Raw genomic sequence first — 22,772 nt, 5'->3', positions numbered from 1 at the left:
TGATACTGGGCTGGATTCAACTTTTCCCTAGCCTTACTATTTTCACCAGGTTTGGGACTTCTGGATTCAGTGGTTCACTGTCAGGAACAGTTTATAGTTTAAAGTTTCACTTCATTTTGTCCTATATGAGAAAATGGAAATAGAGCTTGAAATCAAACAGATTTGGTTTAAAATGTTGCTTAAAATTTCACACACTCAATCAGTGTGCATTCTCTGGTTTGTTTCTTGAGAAAGTAGCCCTAAGCTGAAATAGAAAGAAATAGATTCATCTGTGAGTGCTTTAGGAGCAAGCTTCAATATTTTTGGTCAAATTACTTTGATACTGTACAGGATTAATCCTTTACATAGCCTTACTACGATCCCAAATTTGGGGCCTCTAATTTCAATGGTTCACTGTCAGGAAGAGTTTGAATTTTTAGGTGTCACTTCATTATGGCCTATAGGTGTGAATCACAATGAAGCTGGAAATCAAAAAAATGTTGGTACTAGCTGCTTGGTACATCACATACTCAATTAGTTCTCTGTGGGCACTCTCTGCTTTCTTTCTATTGAATATAGGCCAAAGAAGAAGCATGCAAAAACAACTTTATTCAAGAGCACTTTAGGGGGCAATAGGGAAATAAGCATGTAATGAATTACTTCCCACAAATATTTTTTTTCAGATTTCTTATTACTGTTCATGATTCATCCCTTAAATTGCCCCAATAGGCTTCACAACTTTGAGACTTCCATGATCAAAAGTTATCTAAACAGGTTACAATTAACGTTATGGTTATGGGTAGGGCTAAGTTTAGACCTAGTGTTAGATTTAGAGTTAGTTTTGTTCAAATTTCTTTGATACTGGGCAGGATTCATCTTTTACCTAATCTTACTATGTTCCCCAGGTTTGGGTCTTCTCAGTTCAATGGTTCTCTGACAGTAATAATTTGTATTTTGAGGTTTCACTTCATTTTGACATATATGGTAAAAGAAAATGGAGCTGAACATTCAAATACGGTTGGTGCTAGCTGCTTCAAACTTCACACACTCAATCAGGTCTTTCTGTGCTCTCTCTGATTTCATCCTTGTGAAAGTAGCCTAAGCTCAAGCATAATAAAAAACAACTTTATCCAAAAGCAGTTTAGAATAAAACAGGGAAATATGCATGGACTGAACTACCTCAACCAATTATTTGATCAAACATTTTTGATCCTGCACGTTAATCATCTGTTACTTTGCCTCACTAGGCTCCCCAAGTTTGGGCTTTATATGACCAAAGGCTCTCTAAACAGGATAGGGTTAGTGTTAGGACTAGGGTTAGAATAAATGTTAGGATTAGAGTTACTTTTGTTCAAATATCTTTGATACTGGGCAGGATTCATATTTGACCTAGACTTACTTTGTTCCCCAGATTTGGGCGTTCTTGGTTCAGCAGATTGCTGTAAGGAACAGTTTGTATTTTAAAGTTTCACTCTATTTTGAACTATATGGGTAAATGGAAATGGAGCTGGAAATCAAACAGGGTTCATTCTAGCTGCTTAAACTTCAAAACTTAATCAGTCATCTGTGGGAACACTCTGGTTTCCTCCTTTTGAATGTTTCTCCAAGCTGAAGCATGCAAAGAAACTTTATCAGACTGCACTTTAGGAGGAAACAGGGAAATATAAATGTAAAGAAATACCTTCCCCAAATACTTAATCAGATATTTTGGATACTGGGCAGGATTCATCTGTTAGCTTATCCTACTAAAAGCCCCACATTTGGAACTTCTATGACAAAGGTTGTCTAAACAGGTTAGTTTAGATTGAGGGTTAGGGTTAGAGCTAGATTTAGAGCTAGTCTTAGGGTTAGAGTTAGTTTTGTTCAGATGTCTTTGATACTGGGCAAGTTTAATCTTTTATGTAGCCTTACTATTTTCCACAGATTTGGGCCTTGATTCAATGGTTCAGTGTAAAAAACAGTTTGTATTTTAAGGTTTCACTTCAATTTGACCTATAAGTGTAAATTGAAAAAGAGCTGGAAATCAAGCAGAGTTTGTGCTAGCTACTTGAATCTTTACACACTCAATCAGTTCTCAGTGAGCATTCTCAGGTTTGTTTCCTGTGGAAGTAGCTCTCAGCTGAAGTAGAAAGAAGCAGATTTTTTTCTGAGTGCTTTAGGAGCAAGAAGAAATCCCATGTACCGAAAGAGCTTTGAATTTTTTGGTCAGATTACTTTGATATTGTAAAGGATTCATCCTTGACTTAGCCTTAGTAGGTACCCAAGTTTGGGCCTTCTAGGTTCAATGGTTAACTTTCAGGAAGAATTGTAATTTTTAAGTTTCACTTCATTGTGTCCTATAGGTTTGAATGGAAATGGAGCTGGAAATCAAACATGGTTAATGCTAGCTGCTTGAAATTTCACGCAATCTGTTCTCTGTGGACACTCTCTGGTTTCTTCCTAGTGAAAGTTTCCCAAAGCTGAGACATGCAAAGGACATTATCCAAGAGCACTTTAGGAGAAAAAGGGAAATATGCATGTACTGAATTACCGCTCCCAATTTATTGGTAACATTTTTTTATACTGGACAGGATTTATCTGTTAGCTTGCCCTACTGGGCTCCCCCAAGTTTGGGAATTCTATGATCAAATGTTATCTATACAGGTTAGGGTTAGTTTTAGGTTTAGGGTTAGGGCTATGTTTAGAGCTAGTGTTAGAATTAGAGTTAGTGTTGTTCAAATTTCTTTGATACTTGGGAGAATTCATCTTTAACTAGCCTTACTATGTTTAGTTCAATGGTTCACTGTCAGCAACAGTTTTTATTTTAAGGTTTCACTTCATTTTGACCTATATGGATAAATGGAATTGGAGCTAGAAATCAAACAATGAAGGTTCTAGATGCTTCAAACTTCACACACTCACTCAGTTCTCTTTGGGCACTTTCTGGTTTGTTCCTTGTGAATGTAACCCTAAGCTGAAGCATGCAAGGCAAGTTTATCTGAGAGCACTTTGGGAGAAAATTGGGAAATATGAATATACTGAAATACCTCCCCCCAATTCTTTGGTCATATTTCGTTGATACAGTGCAGGATTCATCTGCTAGCTTTTCCCACTAGGATCTCAAATTTTGGGATTTCTATGATCATAGATACTCAAAACAGCTTAGGGTTAGAGTCAGATCTAGCATTAGAGATACTGTTAGATTTGTTCAAATTTATTTAAAAGTGGGTAGTATTCATCTTTTCCTTACCCTTCTTATGTACACCAGGTTTGGACCTTCTCAATTCAATTGTTCACTGTGAGAAACAGTGTATATTTTAAGGGTTCACATCATTTTGACCTCTATGTGTAAATTGAAATGGAGCTTGAAATCAAAAGTGTTGGTGCTACCTGTTTGAAACTTCACATACTCAATCAATTCTCTGTTGGTACTCTCTCATTTCTTTTTTGTGAAAATATCCCAAAGCCGAAGCATGCAAAAACAACTTTTTCCAAGAGCACTTTAGGAGACAACAGGAAAATATGCATGTATTGAACTACATCTCCCAATCATTTGGTCAGATTTCTTTGATACTGCACAGGATTCATCTGTTATTTTTCCCCATTCGTCTCCACATGTTTGGAACTTCTATGATGAAAGGTTCTCTAAACAGGTTATGGTTAGTATTAAGTTTAGGGTTTGGGCAAGTGTTAGAGTGAGTGTTAGTGTTAGAATTAGTTTTGGTCAAATTTCATTGATACTGGGCAGGATTCATCTTTTACCTAGCCTTACAATGTTTACCAGTTTTGAGCTTTCTTAGTTCAAGGTTCACTGTCAGGAACAGTTTTCATTTTAAGGTTTCACTTCACTTGAACCTATACGGGTAAATAGAAATGGAGCTACAAATCAAACAGGGTTGGTGCTAGCTGCTTGAAATTTCACACACTCAATCAGTTCTCTGTGGGCACTCTCTGTTTTTTTCCTATTAAATGTTTTCCAAAGCTATGCAGTGCAAAAGAACATTATCCAAGAGAACTTTAGGAGAAAACAGGGGAAATAGGCATGTATTGTAACACCTCCCGCAATTATTTTGTCAGATATTTTTTTAATACTGGGCAGGATTCATCTGTTACCTTGCCCTACTAGGCACCCCAAATTTTGGACTTCTATGATCAAAGGTTCTCTAAACAGCTTAGGGTTAGGGTTAGGTTTAGGACTAGGGTTAGAAGTAGTGTTAGGGTTAGAGTTAGTTTTGTTCAAATTTCTTTGCTACCAGGCAGTATTCATCTTTTACCTTGCCTTACTATGTTTGCCAGGTTTGGGCCTTCTCGGTTCAAGTATCACTGTCAGGAATAGTTTGTGTTTTAAGGTTTCACTTTATCTTGACTTATATGGATAATTTTAAGTGGAGCTGGATAACAAAGAGAGTTGGTGTTACCGGCTTGAAACTTCAGACACTCAATCAGTTCTCTGTGGGCACACTCTGCTTTGTTCCTTGTGAATGTAGCCATACACTGAGGCATGAAAAGCATAGGTTGAGGGTTAGGGTGATGTTTAGAGCTAGGTTTAGTGTTAGGGTCAGAGTCAGGGTCAGTAGTTTTAGGGTTAATGTTAGGACTCTAATTAGGGCTTAAGTTAGGGCTAGATGTAGGGTTAGGTTTTGGATTAAGCTAAGGATTAGGGTTAGGGCTATGGCTCGGTTTTTTTTTATGGCTAAGGCTACTTTTAGGGATGAATATTGGATTGATTTTAGCTTCAGTCTAGTGTTAGGGTAATGTTTAGGCTTAGGGTTAGCATTAAATTTAGAGTTAGGGTTAGATCGAGGGCTAGGGTTAGTGCTACGGCTAGGTTTATGATAAGTGATAGGGTTAGAAGTAGGGATCTCGCTAGGATGAGACTTAGAGTTAGACTTAGGACTAGACTTAGTGTTAGGGTTAAAGTTACAGCTAAATTAGGGCTAGTATTAGGACTAGGTTTAGTGTGAGGTTTTGGCCTAGGAATAGGGCTAGGGTTAGGATTAGCATTGGGGTTAGGGTTAATTTTAAGTGAATGCATGTTGTATAGCTAACTTTAGGGCTAGGGTGAGGGTTAGAATTAAGATTAGGGCTAGGGTTAGTGTTTGGGTTAGGATTAAGGCTAGGATTAGGGCTATGGTTTCTGTTAGGGTTAGGGCAAGGGCTAGGGCTAATATCAGGTCTAGGGTTATGGTTTAGGATACTTTTAGGGTTAGGTTATGGTATGTCTAGTGTAAGGGTTACATTCATGGTGAGGGTCAGGTTTAGAGCTGGGGGTATTATTACTTTTAGGGTCAGGGTTAGCGTTTGGTTTAGGTTAAAGTTTAAGGTTAGGGCTTGAATTAGTGTTAGGGTTAGTCTTAGGGTTAGGGTAATGAATAGGGTTAATTTTAGGTTTCCGTTAAGTTTTAGGGTAATGGATGGGGTAAGTTTAGCAATAGGGTTAGGGTTAGGATTAAGTTTGACATTATATTTAGTGTAATGGATAGATTTAGAGCTAGAGTTAGGTCTACGTTATAGTTTGGATTAAGTCTAGGATTAGGTTTAGGGTTGTGGATAGGGCTAGTGTTTGGTTTAGGTAAGTGTTAGGTTTAGGTATAGGATTATGTTTCGGTTAGGGAAAGGGTTGGTGTTTGAGCTAGGTTTAGGGCTAGGGCGAGGTTATGTTTAAGTTTAGGTCTAGCTTTATTTATATGGTTAGGGTTTGGATTAGGGTTAGGGTTATGGCTAGAGTTTTCATTAGGTTTTGATTTAGGTTTAGGGTAATGGATGGTGTTATATTTAGGGTTAGGGGTTAGGGTATAGGTTAGGGCTAGTGTTAGGATTTAGTGTAAGGCTTAATGTTTTAGCTAGAGTTATGTCTATGCTGATGGTTAGGTGTAGGGTTAGATCTAGGTTTATATTTATGTTTAGGGTTAGGTTTAGTTGTAGGGATAGGTTTATAATTAGATCTAGGCTTAGTGTTAAGGTAATTGAGAGGGTTAGAGCTAAAATTTGGGCTAGGTTTAAGGTTAGAATTAGAGCTAGGGTTAGGATTATAGTTTAGGTTAGGGCTAGGTCTATGTTTAGTTTAAGGGTTTGGCTTTGTGCTAGGGTTAGGTCTAAGGCAAGGGTTAGTGTTAGGGTTAGTGTTAGGACTAGGGTTAGGTTTAGGGTTATGCTTAGGGCTAAGTTTACACCTAGGATTAGAGCTAGGTTTTGTGTTAGGTTGAGTGCTAGTGTTAGGACTATGGGTAATGTAAGAGCTATTGTTATGCTTAGGAGTAGTTTTAGGGTTAGGATTATGGCTAGATCTAGTGTTAGTACTAGGTTTTGGGTTAGGGTCAGGTTTAGAGCTGGGTTTAGTGTTGGGTTCAGGGTCAGTGTTCAGGATAGGGTTAGGGTTAGAATTAGAGCCAGAATTAGGACTAGTGTTCAATTTAGGGGTAGGATAAGTGTTTGGTTTAGGTTAAGGGTTATTGTTAGGGCTAGAGCTAGGTTTTTTTTAGTCTAGGGCTAGGCTTATAGCTATATTTTATATAGATCTAGTGTTAATGATAGGTATAGGGTTACCAATAGGGCTAGTGTTAGGGTTTGTTTTAGGGATAGGGTCAGGTTTAGACCTAGGGTTACTGTTAGGGTCAGAATAAGAGTCAGGGTTAGAGGTAGAGCTAGAATGAGGGCTAGGGTTAGGACTAGTAAAATGGTTAGAATTTAATTAGGCTAATGATTAGGGATAGGTCTAATGTTAGCATTTGGGTTAGGGTTTGGCTTAGGGTGAGGGAAAGGGTTAGAGCTAGGGTAGGGCTAGTGTTAGGGTTAAGGTTATGGCTAGTGTTAGGGTTAAGATTAGGGTTAAAGCTAGGGTTAGGGCTCAGATTAAGGGTAGGGTTTGTGTTAGGGTTTAGGACTAGTGTTATGAAAATGACTAATGTGTGAACTAGGGTTACGATTAGGGCTAGTTTTTTGGTTAGGGTTAAGGCTAGATCTCTAAATAGGGCTAATTTAAGGTTATGGTGATGTTTAGAGCTAGGATTAATGTTAGGGTCAGTGTCAGGGTCTGGTTTAGTTTTAGATTTATGATTAGGGCTATATGTAATTTTAAGGTTTTGTTTAGGTTATGGATTAGTGTCAGGAATATGGCTTGGTTTACTTCAATGGCTAGGGCTAGGGGTAGGGCACATTTTAGGATTAGTATTAATGTTAGGGCTAGTGTTAGGGTTTGGTTTAGAATTAAGGCTATGGTTAATTTTAGAGTTAGGTTTAGATTTAGAGTTAGGTTTAGATCTAGGATTAGGGCTAGGCCTAGGAATAGAACTAGGGATAGGGATAGGGAAAGAGTTAGATTTAGTCTTAGGGCTAGGGTTAGAATTACAATAGAATTAAATTAGGGCTAGGATTAGCATTAAGCTTAGTGTTAGTGTTAGGCCTAGGGTTAGGGCTAGGGTTAGGCTTAGGTTTAGGGTTATGCTTGGGCTTAGAGTTATTGTTAGGTTTAGGGTAAAGGATAGGGTTTTAGGTAGGTTTAGCTGTAGGTTGAGGGTTAGCGTTATGGTTAAAGCTCAGACTATGGTTTGGGTTAAGATTAAGGATAGGTTTAGAGCTAGGATTATGGTTATTATTAGTGCTAGGGTTAGGTTTAAGGTTAGGTTTAGGGTTAAAGCTCGGGTAGGGCTCGGTTTAGGGCTAGGTTTTGGGTTAAGTAAGGGTTAGGGTTAGGGTTACGGATAATGTAAGTACTAGGGTAACAATTAGGGCTAGTTTTAGGGTTAGGATTAGGGCTAGGTCTAGTGTTAGGTTTATGTTTAGAGTTAGGTTGATGTTTAAAGCTAGGGTTAATTTTAGGGTCAGAGTCAGTGTCAGAATTCATATTAGGTTTTGGCTTAAAACACGAATTATGGCTAGGGATATGGCTAGGTTTAGGGTTAGCATTTGGTTTAGGTTAAGGTTTAGGGTTGGGTTTATGGTTCTGTTTTGTATTAGGGCTAGGACTAGAGTTAGGGCTAGTTTTAGAAGTAGAATTAGGGTTAGGGTAAAGCTAGTGTAAGGTAGGTTTAGGCTTAACTTAGGGTTAGATTTAGAGTTAGGGTTAGGTCTAGGGCTTAGGAAAGGGCTAGGGTTAGGCATAGGTTTAGGGTTCTGGTAAGGGTTAGGGTTAGAACTAGTTTTATGCCTAGGGTGAGAGTTAGACTTAGTCTTAGGGCTAGGGTTAGAGTTATGGTTAGGTATAGGGCTAAGTTAGGTTTAAGATTAGGGCTAGGGTTAGGGTTATGACTAAGGCTATGTTTAGGGCTAGCGTAAGGGCTAGGGTTTGTGTTAGGGTTGGCATAGGATTTTGTCTAGGGCTAATATCAAGTGTAGGGTTATTGCTATGGATAGTTTTAGGGTTAGGTTATTGGCTAGGTCTATTGTAAGAGTGAGGTTTAAAGCAGGGTCAGGTTTAGAGCTAGGGGATTTATTAGGGTCAAGGTCAGGGTTAGGGTTTGGTATAGGTTTGAGTTTAGGGTTTGAGTTAAGTTAGGGTTACAGTAATGATTGGGTTAGATTTAGGGTTCAGGTTAGGTTTAGTTTAGTTGATAGAGTTGGGGTTAGTGATAGGGTTAGGCATAGGCCTAGGGTTAGCATTTAGGTGAGGTTTAAGTTTAGAGTAATCAATACAGTTAGATTTAAGTTTAGGGCTAGGGTTATGGTTAGTACTAGGTCTTGAGTTATGTTTAGGTCTAGGGTTAGCATTAGGGTAAGGGCTGTTATTGAGATAACAGATAGAGTTAGAGCTAAGATTAGAGAGAGTGTTATGGTTAGGATTAGGTCTTTAGTTAGGGTTAAAGTGAGGGTTAGAACTAGGGTTGTGTTTAGGAATATGTTTAGTGTAAGGGTAAAGTTCTGAGCTGTGGTTAGGGCTAGAGCAAGGGTTAGGTTCAGGGTTAGGTCCAGGGATAAGATTACAGTAGGTTTAGAATTAGGGTTAGGGTTAGGGCTAGGGTTATCATTTTGGTTAGGATTAGGGTTAGTGTAATGAAAACGGTTAGATATAGGTTTAGGGTTAAGGATAGGGTTATATTTAAGTTTACGGTTAGGGTTAGGGCTATGGTTATGTTTAGGTTTATGGTAAGGATTAGGGTTTGAGCTACGGTTAGATTATAGTGAGTGTTAGGTTTAGGGTTAGTTCTAGGTTTATTTTTCTGTTTGGGTGAAATCTTATGGTTAGGGTGAAGGCTAGGTTTATCATTAGGGTTAGGTTTAGGGTTAGGGTTATGGGTATGTTTACAGCTAGGTTTAGGGCTAGGGTTAAGTTTAGGATTAGGGCTAGGGTTAGGGTTAGAGTTAGGGATAGTTCTAGGTTTATATTTATGGTAAGGGTTAGGCTTTGAGCTAGGTTTCCGTCTAAGGTGAGGGTAAACTTTGGGTTAGGGCTAGGGTTAGGAATAAGGATACACTTAGGGCTAGGTTAAGGCCGAGGATTAACTCTAGATTTGGTGTTAGGTTTAGGCCTAGAGTTAGGGCTGTGGGTAATGTAAGAGCTAGGATTATGACTAGGGCTAGTTTTAGGGTTAGGGTTATGGCTAGGTCTAGTGTTAGGTTGAGATTTTTGGGTAGGGTCAGGTTTAGAGGTAGGTTTACCCTTAAAGGAAGGGTCAGTGTTCATATTTGAGTTAGAGTTAGTGTTACAACCCAAATCACGACTAAGATTAGACCTGGGGTAATGTTAGTGTTTGGTTTAGTGTAAGGATTATTGTTAGGGCTACTACTAGGTTTTTGTTTAGGTCTAGGGGTAGATATAAAGCTAGATTTAATATTAAGTTTAGGTCTAGAATTAATTTTAGGGTTAGGTTTAGGTATAAAGTTACCAGTCGGGCCAGTGTTAGGATTTGGTCTAGGGTGAGGGGTTGTTTTAGACCTAGGGTTAGTGTTAGGGTCAGAATAAGGGTCAGGTTTTATCGTTAGGGTTTGGGATAGGATTAGAGGTAGAATGAGGGCTAGGGTCAGGACTATTAATGGAATTAAGATTTTGCTTAGCCTAAGGATTAGGGATAGGTCTAGGGTTACCATTAGGATTAGGTTTTCGCTTAGGGGGGGATAGAGTTAGAGCTAGGTTTAGGGCTACAGTTAGGGTTAGGGTTAGGATTAAAGCTAGGTTTAGAGCTCGGATTAGGGCTACTTTTTGTGTTAGGGCTTGGGCTAGGGTGAGGTCAATGGCTAATGTAAGAACTAGGGTTACAATTAGGTTCACTTTTAGGGTAAGAGTTAGGGGTAGGTCTAGTGTTAGTGTTAGGTTTAACGTTAGGGTAATATTTGAGCTAGGGTTAGTGTTAGGATATGAATCAGGGTCAGGTATAGGATTAGCACTCAAATTAGGGATAGGGTTAATGTTAGGTTTTGGTTTAAGCTTAGGAGGGTGTTTAGAGCTAGGATGATTGTTAGGATATGAGTCAGGGACAGAGTTAATTTTAAGGGTAGGGTTAGGACTTGAATTAAGACTATGGTTAGGTCTTGTTGTAGTGATAAGTTTTGGTTTAAGTTAAGGTTTAAACTTAGAGCTATTTCTCGGTTTTGTTTTACTGCTAAGGTTAGATTTGGGGCTAGTTTTATGATTAGTGTTAGGGTTAGGGCTAGTGTTAGTGTTAGGCTTAGGCTTAGGTTTAGGGTTAGATTTAGAGTTAGGTTAATATCTAGGATTAGGGCTAGGAATTAGGATAGGGCAAGGCTTAGGGCTAGGGTTTGACTTAGGATAAGGTATAGGGTTAGAACTAGTGATAGGACTAGTGTGAGAGAAGGGCTAGGTTTAGGGTTAGGGTTAGGGATAGGATTAAGCTTAGGATAAGGGCTAGGGTTAGAGTTAGATTTACAGACAGTTCTAGGTTTATGTTTATGGTAAGAGTTAGGCTTTGAGCAAGGGTTAGGACTAAGCCAAAGGTTAGGTTTGGGTTAGGGCTAGGGTTAGGTTTAGTGTTACACTTAGGGGTAGGGTAAGGCCTAGGATTAGCTCTAGGTTTTGTGTTAGGTTTAGGCCTAGGGTTAGGGCTGTGGCAGGGTAAGAGTTAGGGTTATGATTAGGGCTAGTTTTAGAGTTAGGGTTATATTTAGGTCTAGTGTTAGGTTTATATTTTCAGGTAGGGTCAGGTTTAGAGGTAGGTTTACCCTTAAAGTCAATGCCAGTGTTCAGATTAGAGTTAGAATTGGGACTAGGTTTAGGTCTAGGGGTAGGGTTAGTGTTTGGGTTATGGTAAGGATTATTGTTAGGGCTAGGACTATTTTTTTTTAGCCTAGGGCTAGAGTTTAGGCTAGATTTAGGATTAGGTTTAGGTGTAGAACTAGTTTTAGGGTTAGGTTTAGATTTAAGTTTACAGGTAGGGCCAGTGTTAGGGTTTGTTCTAGGGTTAGGGTCAGATTTAGAACTAGGGTTATTGTTAGGGTCAGAATAAGGGTCAGGTTATCATTAAGGTTTGGGATAGGTTTAGAGCTAGAATGAGGGCTAGGGTCAGGACTATTAATGGGGTTAGGATTTTGTTTAGCCTAAGGATTAGGGTTAGGTTTAGGATTACCATTAGGATTACGGTTTCACTTATGTTAAGGAATATGGTTAGAGTTAGGTTTATGGATAGAGTTATTGTTAGTGTTAGGGTTAAAGCTAGGTTTAGAGCTCTGATTAGGGCTTCTTTTTGTGTTAGAGTTAGGGCTATGGTTAGGACAATGACTAATATAAGATCTATGGTTACAACTAGGGTTAGTTTTAGGTTTAGGTTAGGGGTAGGTCTAGTGTTAGTGTTAGGTTTAAAGTTAGAGTGATATTTAGAGCTAGGGTTAGTTTTAGAATATGAGTCAATTTTCGGTATAGGATTAGGACTTAAATTAGGGATAATATAAATGTTAGGTTTTGGTTTAATATTAGGAGGGTATTTATTGCTAGTGTGAGTTTTAGGATATGAGTCAGGGTCAGAGTTAGTTTTTAGGTTAGGGTTAGGAATCGAATTAAGGCTATGGTTAGGTGTAAGTGTAGTGTTAGGGTTTGGTTGAAGATAAGGTTTAGAGTTAGGGCTATTGCTTGGTTTAGTTTTACTGCTAGGGTTAGGGTTAGGACTAGTTTTATCATTAGCATTAGGGTTAGGGCTAATGTTACTGTTAGGCTTAGTCTTAGGTTTAGGTTAGATTTAGAGTTAGGGTTATGTTTAAGGTTAGGGCTAGGACTAAGTATAGGTCAAGGGTTAGGGCTAGGTTTAGGGTTATGCTAAGTATAGGGTTAGAACTAAGGATAAGGCTAGTGTGCTATTTAGAATTATTCTTAGGGATAGGGTTAGGGTTATTTAGTCATAAGGTTGTCTGTATAGCTAGTGTTAGGGTTTACTATAGGGTAATGGTCAGGATTAGACCTAGGTTTTGTGTTAGAATCAGAATAAGGGTCAGGATTCGCATTAGGGTTTGGGACAGAATTAGAACTAGAATGAGGTCTAGGGTCAGGACTGTTAATATGGTTAAGATTTTGGTTAGCCTAAGGATTAGGGATAGGTGTATGGATACCATTACGTTTAGAGTTTCACTTAGGTAAAGATAGGTTTAGAGCTAGGGTTAGTGCTTGAGTTATGGTTAAGGATAAAGCGAGGTTTAGGGCTCAGATTAGAGCTAGTTTTTATGTTAGAGTTAGGGCGAGGTTTAAGGCAATTGCTAATATAAGAACTAGGGTTAAAATTAGGGTTAATTTTAGAGTTAGAGTTAGGGTAGATCTATTGTTAGGGTTAGGTTTAAGGTTAGAATAATAATTAGAGTTAGGGTTAGTGTTAGGATATGAGTCACGTTCAGGGTTAAGGTTAGGACTCAAATAAAGGCTAGGTTTACTGTAAGGTTTTGGTTTAAGATTAGGATGGTTTTTAGAGCTAGGGTGAGTTTAAGATATTACTCAAGGTCAGGGTTCGTTTTAAGGTTACTCTTATGACTCGAATTAAGGCTAAGGTTATGTCTAGGTGTAGTGTTAGTGTTTGGTTTAATCCAAGGTTTAGGGTTAGGGCCATTGCTTGGTTTTATTCTACTGCTAGGGTTAGGGTTAGGGCTATTTTTACAATTAGCATTAGGGTCAGGGTTAGTGTTCGTGTTCGGCTTAGGCTTAGGATTAAGGTTAGATTTAGAGTTAGGGTTAGATCTAGGGTTAGGACTAGGACTAATGACAGGGTAGGGTTAGGGCTAGGATTAGGGTTATGATAAAAGATAGGGTTAGAACTAGCAATAGGGATAGTGTGACAATTAGAGTTAGTCTTTGGGCTAAAGTTAGGGTTAGGGTTAGTGACAGGGCTAGAATTAAGGCTAGGATTAGGGTAAGGTTTAGTGTTCAGCTTAAGCATAGAGTTAGGGTTAGATGTAGGATTAAGTTTAGGGTAAGGGATGGTGTTATAGCTAGGTTTAGAGGCAGGGTGATGTTTAGAATTAGGGTTAGGGCTATGGTTAGTGTTAGGGTATTGATTAAGTTTAGGTTTAGGGCAATGTAAGGGCTAGGGTTTGTTTTACGTTTAGGCCTAGGATTAGAAGTGTGGCTAATTTCAGGTCTAAAATTATGTTTAAATATAGTTTTATATTTAGGATTATGGCTACATGTAGTGTAAGGTTTAGTTTAGGGTCAGGTTTAGGGAAAAGTGTATTATTAAGGTTAAGGTCTAGGTTAGAGTTTTGGATATGTTAAGGCTTAAATTTAGGACGAGAATTAGCTATAGGGTTAAGGTTAAGATAATGTTAGGCTTAATATTTGTAATCATGTTAGGTTTAGGGAAATGGATAGGGATAGGTTTAGGCCTAGAATTACCATTAGGTTTAGGGTTATGGTTATTATAATGGTTAGAGTTAGAGCTAGATTTAGGGCTAGGTTTATGGTTATGATTAGGGCTAGGGTTGGGGTTAGGGTTAAGTTTAAAGCTCGGGTTATTGCTCAGATTAGGGCTAGGTATTGTGTTAAGTTAGTGCTAGGATTAGGGTTATGGCTAATGTAAGTATCAAGGTTACGATTAGGGCTAATTTTAGGGTTGAGATTAGGGCTAGGTTTAGTATTAGCTTTTGGCTTAGGGTTATGGTGATGTTTAGAGCTAGGGATAGTGTTAGTGTAAGAGTCAGATTCAGGGTTAGTTTTAGAGTTTTTTCTTAAAACTTGAATTAGGGTTAGGGTTAGAAGTAGATGAATGGTTAGGGTTTGGTTTAGTTTAAGGGTTAGTGTTAGAGTTAAGGCTTGGTTTTGTTTTAGGGCTAGATCTAGGGTTAGGGCTAGTTTTAGGATTAGTGTTAGGCTTAGGGCTAGTGTTAGTGTTAGGCTTAGGCTTTGGTTTAGGGTTAAATTTAGTTAGATTTATATCTAAGTTTAGTGCTAGGGCTATGTATAAAGCAAGTGTTAGGAATAGGTTGAGGGCTAGGTTTAGGCTTATGGTATGGGATAGGTTTAGAACTAGTGATAGGATAGTGTGAGAGGTACAGTTAGTCTTAGTTTGAGGGTTAGGGTTAGGAATAGGGTGGAATTATGGGTAAGATTAGGGATATGGTTAATATTATTGTTAGGGCTAGGGTTTGGGTTTGGGTTAGGATTAAGGCTAGGTTTAGGGCTAGGATAAGGACTGGGGTTTTTGTTAGGGTTAGTGCTAGAATTAGGGCTAGGCCTAATGTCAGTTGTAGGGTTATGGTTGAGGATAGTTTTACGGTTATGTTTGTGGCTAGGTCGAATTTGTTTGAGTTTAGTGTTTACAGTTAGGGCTTGAATTAGCATTAGGGTCAGCGTTAGGGTAATGATAGGGTTTTGTTTGGGGTTCAGGTTAGGTTTAGGTTAATTGATAGGGGCAGGTTTATCTTTAGGGTTAGTGTTAGGCCTAGGGTTAACATTAAAATAGGGATAATGATTAGGGTAATGAATAGGGATAGAGCTAAGGTTAGGGCTTGAGTTAAGGTTAGGAATAGTTCTTGAGTTTGGGTTAGGTTTAGGGTTACAACTAGGGTTAGTGTTAGTGTTATGTTTAGCATAAGGGTTCGGATTTGAGCTAGGGTTAGGCCTATGGCGAGGTTAGGTTTAGAATTAGGTCTAGGGATCATATTACAGTACAGTTAGGGTTAGAGTTAGGATTAGGGCTAGCGTCATCATTAGGGGTAGGGTTAGGGTTAGAGTAATGGATAGGTCTAGATGTAGATGCAGGGTTATGGTTAGTGTTAGAATGAGGTTTAGGTTTAGGGTTAGGGCTATGGGTATGTTTAAATTTATAGAAAGTGTTAGGGTTTGAGTTAGAGTTAGGTCTATGTCAAGTGTGAGGTTTAGGGTTAGGTCTAGGGTTAGTTTTCTGGTTAAGTTTAGAGTTATGGTTAAGCCTATAGTTATCAATAGATTCAGGGTTAGGTTTAGGGTAATGAGTAGGTTTAGAGCTAGGTTTAGGGCTAGGGTTAAGTTTAGGATTAGGGCTAGTGTTAGGGGTATATTTAGGGATAGGTGTAGGTTTATGTTTATAGTAAGAGTTGGCTTAGAGCTAGGGTTAGGACTAATCAAGTTAGGGTTAGGGTTCAGATTACCCTTAGGGCTAGGTTTAGGCCTAGGATTAGCTCTAGGTTTTGTGTTAGGTTTAGGCCTAGGGTTAGGGCTGTGGGTAATGTAAGTGCTAGGGTAATGATTATGGCTAGTTTTGGGGTTATGGTTATGGCTAGGTGTAGCGTTAGGTTTAGATATTCCATTAGGATAAGGTTTAGAGGTAGGTTTACTGTTAAAGGCAGGGTCAGTGTTTTGGTTAGAGATAGAGTTTGGGTTACAGCCAGAATTAGGACTAGGTTTAGGTCTAGGGGTATGGTTAGTGTTTGTGTTAGGTTAAGGCTTATTGTAAGGGCTTATGCTAGGTTTTTGTTCAGGTCTAGGGCTAGAATTAAGGCTAGATTTAGGATTAGGTTTAAGTCTATGGCTAGTATTAGGGTTTTTTTTCTATGGTAAGGGTCAGGTTTAGACCTAGGATTAGTGTTAGGGTCAGAATAAGGGTCAGGGTTAGAATTAGGTTTTGAGATAGAATGATGGCTAGGTTTAAAACTATTAATAGGGTTATGATTTTGTTTGGTCTAAGGATTAGGTATAGGTATAAGGTTACCATTAGTGTTAGGGTTTCACTTTCAATAAGAGATTGAGTTAGAGCTACGGTTAGGGATAGAGTTAGGATTACGTTTAGGGTTAAATCTAGGTTTAGGTCTCAGATTAGGGCTAATTTTTGTGTTAGGGTTAGGACTAGGGTTAGGGCTAATGTAAGAACTAGGGTTACAATTACAGTTAGGGTTAGGGGTAGGTCTAGTGTTATGGTTAAGTTTTATGTTAAGGTGATATTTATAGCTAGGGATAGTGTTAGGATATGAGTCAGGGACAGTGTTAGTTTTAGGGTAAGTTTTAGGACTCAAATAAGGGCTAGGATTACTATTAGAGTCCGGTTTAAGTTGAGGGCAGGTTTTAGAGCTAGGGTGACTATTAAGATATGGGTTGGGTCAGGGTTAGTTTTAAGGTTAGGGTTAGGACTGGAACTAAGTGTAGGGTAACTCTTAGGGTTCTGTTTAAATTTAGGGTGGTGTTTAGAGCTAGGGTGAGTGTCAGGATATGAGTCATGGTCAGGGTTATTTTAAGGTTAGGGTTATGACTCCAATTAGGGTTAGGGTTAGGTCTAATTTTGTTTTAGGGTTTAGAATAAATTAAGGTTTAAGGTTAGGGATATTGCTCAATTTTGTTTTAGTCTTTGGCTTAGGGTTAGGGCTGGGTATAAAATTAGTATTAGGGTCAGGTGTAATGTTAGTGTTAGGCTTATGCTTAGGCTTAGGTTAAGGTTTAGAGTAAGGGTTAAATCTAGTGTTAAAGTTAGGTTTAGAGTAATGGATAGAGTAGGTTTAGGGTTCAGTGTAGGTTTAGGGTAATGTTGAGATTTGGGGTTTAGGATAGGTTTAGGATTAGGCCTAAGATTAGCATTAGGAATAGGGTTATCTTACGGGTAACATATAGGTTTAGAGCTAGGGTTATGGTTAGGATTAGGGCTAGAGTTAAGGTTAGGGTTTTTATTAGGGCTAGTAACCCTAGCTTAGAGTAGGGTTATAATGAGGTTTAGGGTAAAGATAAGGTATTGAGCTAGGGTTAGTTCTATGGTGAGGGTTAGTTTTAGTGTTAGGTCTAGGGTTAGAATTATAGTAATGATTAGGTTTAGGTTTAGGGTAATAGATTGGATTAGATGTAAGGTTACCTTTAAGGTAAGTTTTGTTTTAGTGTGAGGTTTACTATTGGGTTTAGGGTAAGGATTAGGGTTTGAGTTAGGGTGAGGTTTATGGAAAGGATTAGGTTTAAGGTTAGGGCTATGGTTAGGTTTATGGTTTGGGTTAGGGCTTTGATTAGGGTTAGGACTAGGTTTATCATTAGGGTTAGGGTTAGAGTTATGGTAATTTTTAGGGTTAGGGCTAGGGTAGGTTTAGGCCTCTGATTAGGACTAGGTTCTGTGTTAGGTTAAGGCCTAAGGTTAGTGCAATGGATAATGTAAGATCTAGGGTTCTAATTGCGGTAGTTTTAGAGATAGTTATGGCTAGGTCTAGTGTTAGGTTTATATTTTGGTTTAGGGTCAGGATTAGAGGTACGTTTACACTTAAAGGCAGGGTCATTGTTCGGATTAGAGTTAGAGATAGGGTGACAACCAGAATTAGTACTAGGATTAGGTCCTGTTGTAGGGTTAGTGTTTGGTTTAGGGTAAGGATTATTGTTAGGGCTAGGATTAGGATTTTGTTTTTGTCTAGGGGTAGAGTTAAAGCTAGATTTAGGATTAGGTTTATGTCTAGAACAAATTTTAGGGTTAGGTTTAGGTATAAGTTTACCAGTAAAGCCAGTGTTCGGATTTGGTCTAGGGTGAGGGTCAGGTTTAGGCCTATAATTCGTGTTAGGGTCAGAAAAAGGGTGAAAGTTAGTGTTAGGTTTTGGGTTAGGATTAGAGCTAGAATAAGGACTAGTAATAGGATTAGTGTTTGGTTTAGGCTAAGGACTAGGATTAGGACTAGAATTAGCATTATGGATAGGGTTTGGCTTAGGGTAAGGGATAGGGCTAGAGCTATGGTTAGGGCTGGTGTTAGGGTTAGGTTTAGGGCTAGGGTTAAGGTTAGGTTTAGATCTAAATCTAGTGTTAGGGCTCTGATTAGGGTTTTCTTTTGTTAGGGTTAGAGCCAAGGTTAGGGCTATAACTAATGTAAGAATCAGGTTTATGAATTACAGTAAGTTTTTGGGTAGGGTTGGGACTATGTCTAGTGTTAGCATTAGCTTTAGGGTTAGGATGATGTTTAGAGCCAGGGTTAGTGTTTGGATATGAGTCTGGATCAGGGTTAGTTTTTGTCCTAGGACTCAAATTTGAGCTAGTTTTATGACTAATTGCAGGGTAAGTGTTTGACTTAGGTTAAGGTTTAGGGTTAGAGCAATGGCTCAGTTTTGTTTTAGAGATAGGGCTAAGGCTAAAACTAGTTGTAAGATTAGCAATAGTGTGCAGCTAGTGGTCTGGTGAAGTTTAGGTTTAAGGTCAGGGTTAGATTGAGAGTTATGGTTAGATCTAGTGTTAGGGCTATTCCTAGGGTTAGGGCTAAGTTTAGGGATAATGTTAGGGTTACGTTAATGAATAGGGTTAGGAACAGAAATAGGGCTAGGTTGAGGGTTAGAGTCAGTCTTAGGGCTAGTGTTAGGAGTTCACTTAGGGTTAGCACTAAATTAGGGCTAGGATTAATGCTAGGCTTAGTTTTAGGGTTAGGCCTATGGTTAGGGATATGGTTAGGGTTAATGTTAGAGTTTAGGGTTAGTTTTAGGGCAAGGGATGGGGTTATAGCTAGGTTCAGGACTAGGGCAAGAGTTAAAATTAGGGGTAGGGCTAAGGTGAGGGTTCGGGTTAGGATTAGGCTAGGTTTAGGGCTAGGATGAGGGCTTGGTTTTGTGATAAGGTTAGGCCTATGTTAGGGCTAGGGCTAATATGAGGTCTAGGGTTATTATGGTTAGGGATAGTTTCAGGTTTAGGTTTATGGCTAGGTATAATGTAAGGATTAGTTTTATGGATAGGGTCACTTTTAGAACTAGGGTATTGTTAGGGTCAGGGTCAGGGTTAGGGTTTGTTTAGGTTAAGGTATAGTGTTGGGTCTCAAATTAGCATTAGGGTTAGGTTTAGGATTAGGGTAATGGATATGGTTAGATTTAGAGTTCAGATTAGGTTTAGGGTAATGTATAGGGTTAGGGTTATAGATAAGGTTAGGGTTATCCTAGGGTTAGCATTAGGGTTAGAGTTAGGGTTAAGCTAATATATAGGATTAGATGTAGGTTTAGAGCAATTATTATGGTTAGGATTAAGGCTAGGTTAAGGATTAGGTTTAGGTTTAGGGTTAGGGTTAAAGGTAATGTTAGGGCTTGTATTAGGGCTAAAATTTAGATTAGGTTAGGGCTAGGGTTAGGGATAAGGCTAATGTAAGATCTAGGGTTGTGATTTGGGTTAAATTTAGAGTTAGTGTTTGGTCTGGGTCTAGTATTAATATTATCTTTAGAGTTAGTGTGATATTTATAGCTAGGGTTAGTGTTAGGATATAAGTCAGGGTCAGGGTTAGTTTTAGGCCTTGTACTCAATTTAGAGAAAGGAGGTTATGGCTATGTGTAGCGTTATGGTTTAGATTAAGGTGTAGGGTTAGGGCAATGGTTCCGTTTTGTTTTAGGGCTAAGGCTATGATTTGGGGTAGTTTTAGGATTAGCGATAGTGTTAGGTCTAGTGGTAGGGTGAGGTTCAGGCTTAGGGTTAGGGTTAGATTTAGAGTTATTGTTAGGTCTAGAGATTGGTCTAGGGCTTGTGTTAGGGTTATGGTAACTGATAAGGTTAGAACTAGAAATATGGCCAGGGCGAGTGTTAGATTTAGTTTTAGGCCTAGGTTAGGGTTAGGGTTTTGGCTAAATTCGGGCTAGGATTATCGCTAGGGTTAATGTTAGGTTTAGGCCTACAGTTAGGGCTAGAGTTATGGTTAGTGTTCGCATAAGGGTTAGGGTTAGAGTTAGGGGAAATGATGGGGTTATAGCTAGATTCAGAGCTAACACAAGGGTTAAAATCAAGTGTAGGGCTAGGGTTAGGGTTCAGGTTAGGATTAAAGCTAGGATGAGGGCTAGGGTTTGGATTAGGGTTAGGGCTAGTATTAAGGCTAGGGCTAATGTCAGGTCTAGGTATATGGTTAGGGTTAGTTTTTGGGTTAGGTTTTGTCTAGGTCTAGTGTAATGCTTAGGTTTAGGATAAAGGTCAGTTTTAGAGCTAGGTATATTATTAGGTTCAGGGTCCGGGTAGAGTTTGATTTAAGTTAAGGTTTAGGGTTAAGGCTTGATTTAGTGTTAGGGTTAGGGTAATGGATAGGGTTAGTTTTAGAGTTCAAATTAGGTTAGAGTAATGAAGAAGGTTAGTGTTAGGGGTAGGGTTAGCATTAGGCCTAGGGTTAGCATTTAAGTTTGGCTTAACTTTAGGGTAATGGATACTGTTAGAGCTAAGTTTAGGGATAGGGTTAAGGTTAGGATTAGGGTTATGAACTCCCATATTTACCTCGTATACAGATTGCAGATTCACATCGGTCATAAACCACTTGAATCAAATGTATGAAATATGATATGTCAAGAGCTATGTAATGTTTTGAACAACAATAAAAAAAGGTTAGGACTAGAGAGAGTATAGAGGTAGGCCTAAGGTTAATGTTAGGGTTAGGTTTATGGTAAGTGTTAGCATTAGAGCTAGGTTTAGGGCTAGGGCAAAAGTTAGGGTTAGTGTTAGGTCTAGGGTTACAGTTAGGGTTACAATCAGGGCTAGGTTTAGGGCTAAGATAATGGCTAGGTGTTGTGGGAGGTTTATGGCTAGCATTAGGGCTATGGGCAATGTAAGATTTAGGATTATGTTTATGACTAATTTTAGGGTTAGGGTTATAGACAAGTCTAGTGTTAGGGTTAGGTTTGGGGTTAGGATAAGGTTTAGAGCTAGGGTTTGGGTTATGGTAAGGATCACTGTTTGGTTTAGAGTTAGGTTTAGTGTTAGGGCAAGAATTAGGACTAGCATTGGATCTAGGGATAGAGTTAGTCTTTGCATTAGTTTAAGGGTTATTGTTAGGGCTAGTGCTAGGTTTTTGCTTAGGACTAGGGCTAGATTTATGACTCTATTTAGGATTAATTTTGGTCCAGTGCTAGTGTTATGGTTACGTTTAGGTATATTTTTACCATTAGGGGTACTGTTAGGGTTCAATTTAGGGTTGGGTCAGGTTTAGAATTAGGGTTATTGTTAGGGTCAAAATAAGTGTCAGGGTAAGGGTTTGGGTTTGGGTTAGGGTTGGAGCTAGAAATAGGGCTAGAATTAGGACTACTAATAGAGTTAGGGTTTGGAGTAGGCTAAGAATTAGGGTTAGGACTAGGGTCACATTCGGTAGAGGGTTTGGCTTAGGGTAACATTAGTGTTAGCATTAGGGTTAGGACTAGGGTAGCATTAGGTTGAGTGTTTGGCTTAGGGTAAGGGATAGTTTTAAAGATAGGGGTATGGTTTGTGTTAGGGTTAGGTTTAGGGCTACAGTTAGGGTTAGGGTTAAGGTTTAAACTAGGGTTAAGGCTAGGATTAGGGCTTCGATTGGTGTAAGCATTAGGGCTATGGCTAACGTAAGAACTAGGTTTCCAATTAAAGCTAGTTTTAGGGTTAGCATTAGGTCGATGTTTAGAGATGGGGTTAGTGTTAGGGTCTGTGTCAGAGACAGGTTTATTTCTAGGGTTAGGGTTAGGTCTCAAATTAAAGCTAGGTTTAGGTCTAGGTGTAGGTTTGGTGTTTTGTTTAGGTTAAAGGTTAGGGCTAGGGTGGGGTTAGTGCATTTTTTCAAATAGCATTTGGGTTAGGGCTAGTTTTAGGGTGAGGTTTACGCTTAATGTTAGGGATAGATCTATGTTTAGGACTAGGGTGAAGGTTAGGGCTAGGGTTGGGGCTAGGAATAGGGCTAAGTTTTGGTTTATGGTAAGGGATAGGTTTAGAACTAGGACTAGGTCTAGGGTGAAAATGAGACTTAGTCTTAGTGCTAAGGCTAGGGTTAGGTTTAGGTTTAGGCTAAATTAGGTCTAGGATTAGCGCTAGGGTAATTGTTAGGTTTATGCCAAGGTTTAGGGCTAGTGTTAGGGCTAGCAATAGGGTTATGGTAAGTATGATGTTACAGCTAGGTTTAGGTTAGGGAAAGTGATAAAATTAAGGTTAGGGCTAGGATTAAGATTAAGATTAGAATAAAGGCTAGGCTTAGAGACAGGATTAGAGCTAGGGTTTGTGTTAGGTTTAGGGCTAGGACTAATGACAGGTCTATGGTTATGGTTAGGAATAATTTTACGGTTAGGTTTATGGCTAGGTCAATTGTAAGATTGAGGTTGAGGGTTGGGTTCAGCTTTACAGCTAGTGTAATATTAGGGTCAGAGTCAGGGTTAGGGTATGATTTAGGTTCACATTTAGGGTTGGGGTTCAAATTAGCATTAGGGTTAGGGCTAGCATAATGGTTATGGTTAGGTTTAGGATTCAGTTTAGTTTTAGGGTGATGGTTAGGATTAGGTTTAGTTATAGAGTTAGGGTTAAAACTAGGGATATAATTTGATTAGGGTTTTGGTTAGCATAATGGATAGAATTAGAGCTACAGTTAGAGCTAGGCTTATGGTTAGGTTATGGCTATGATTAGGGTTAGGCCTTGGGTTAGAATTTGGTTAGGGTTATGGTTAGAGTAATGGGTATAATGTAATGGGTAGAGTAATAGGGCTAGGGTTATGGTTAAAATTAGGGTTATGGTTCAGGTTAGGTCATGGGTGGGTTAACGAATAAGATTTGAACTGTGGTTATGGC

Source organism: Marmota flaviventris, chromosome 13, assembly GCF_047511675.1.
Source record: "Marmota flaviventris isolate mMarFla1 chromosome 13, mMarFla1.hap1, whole genome shotgun sequence".
Taxonomy (NCBI): Eukaryota; Metazoa; Chordata; class Mammalia; order Rodentia; family Sciuridae; genus Marmota; species Marmota flaviventris.
Note: the sequence above shows the minus strand (reverse complement) of the source record.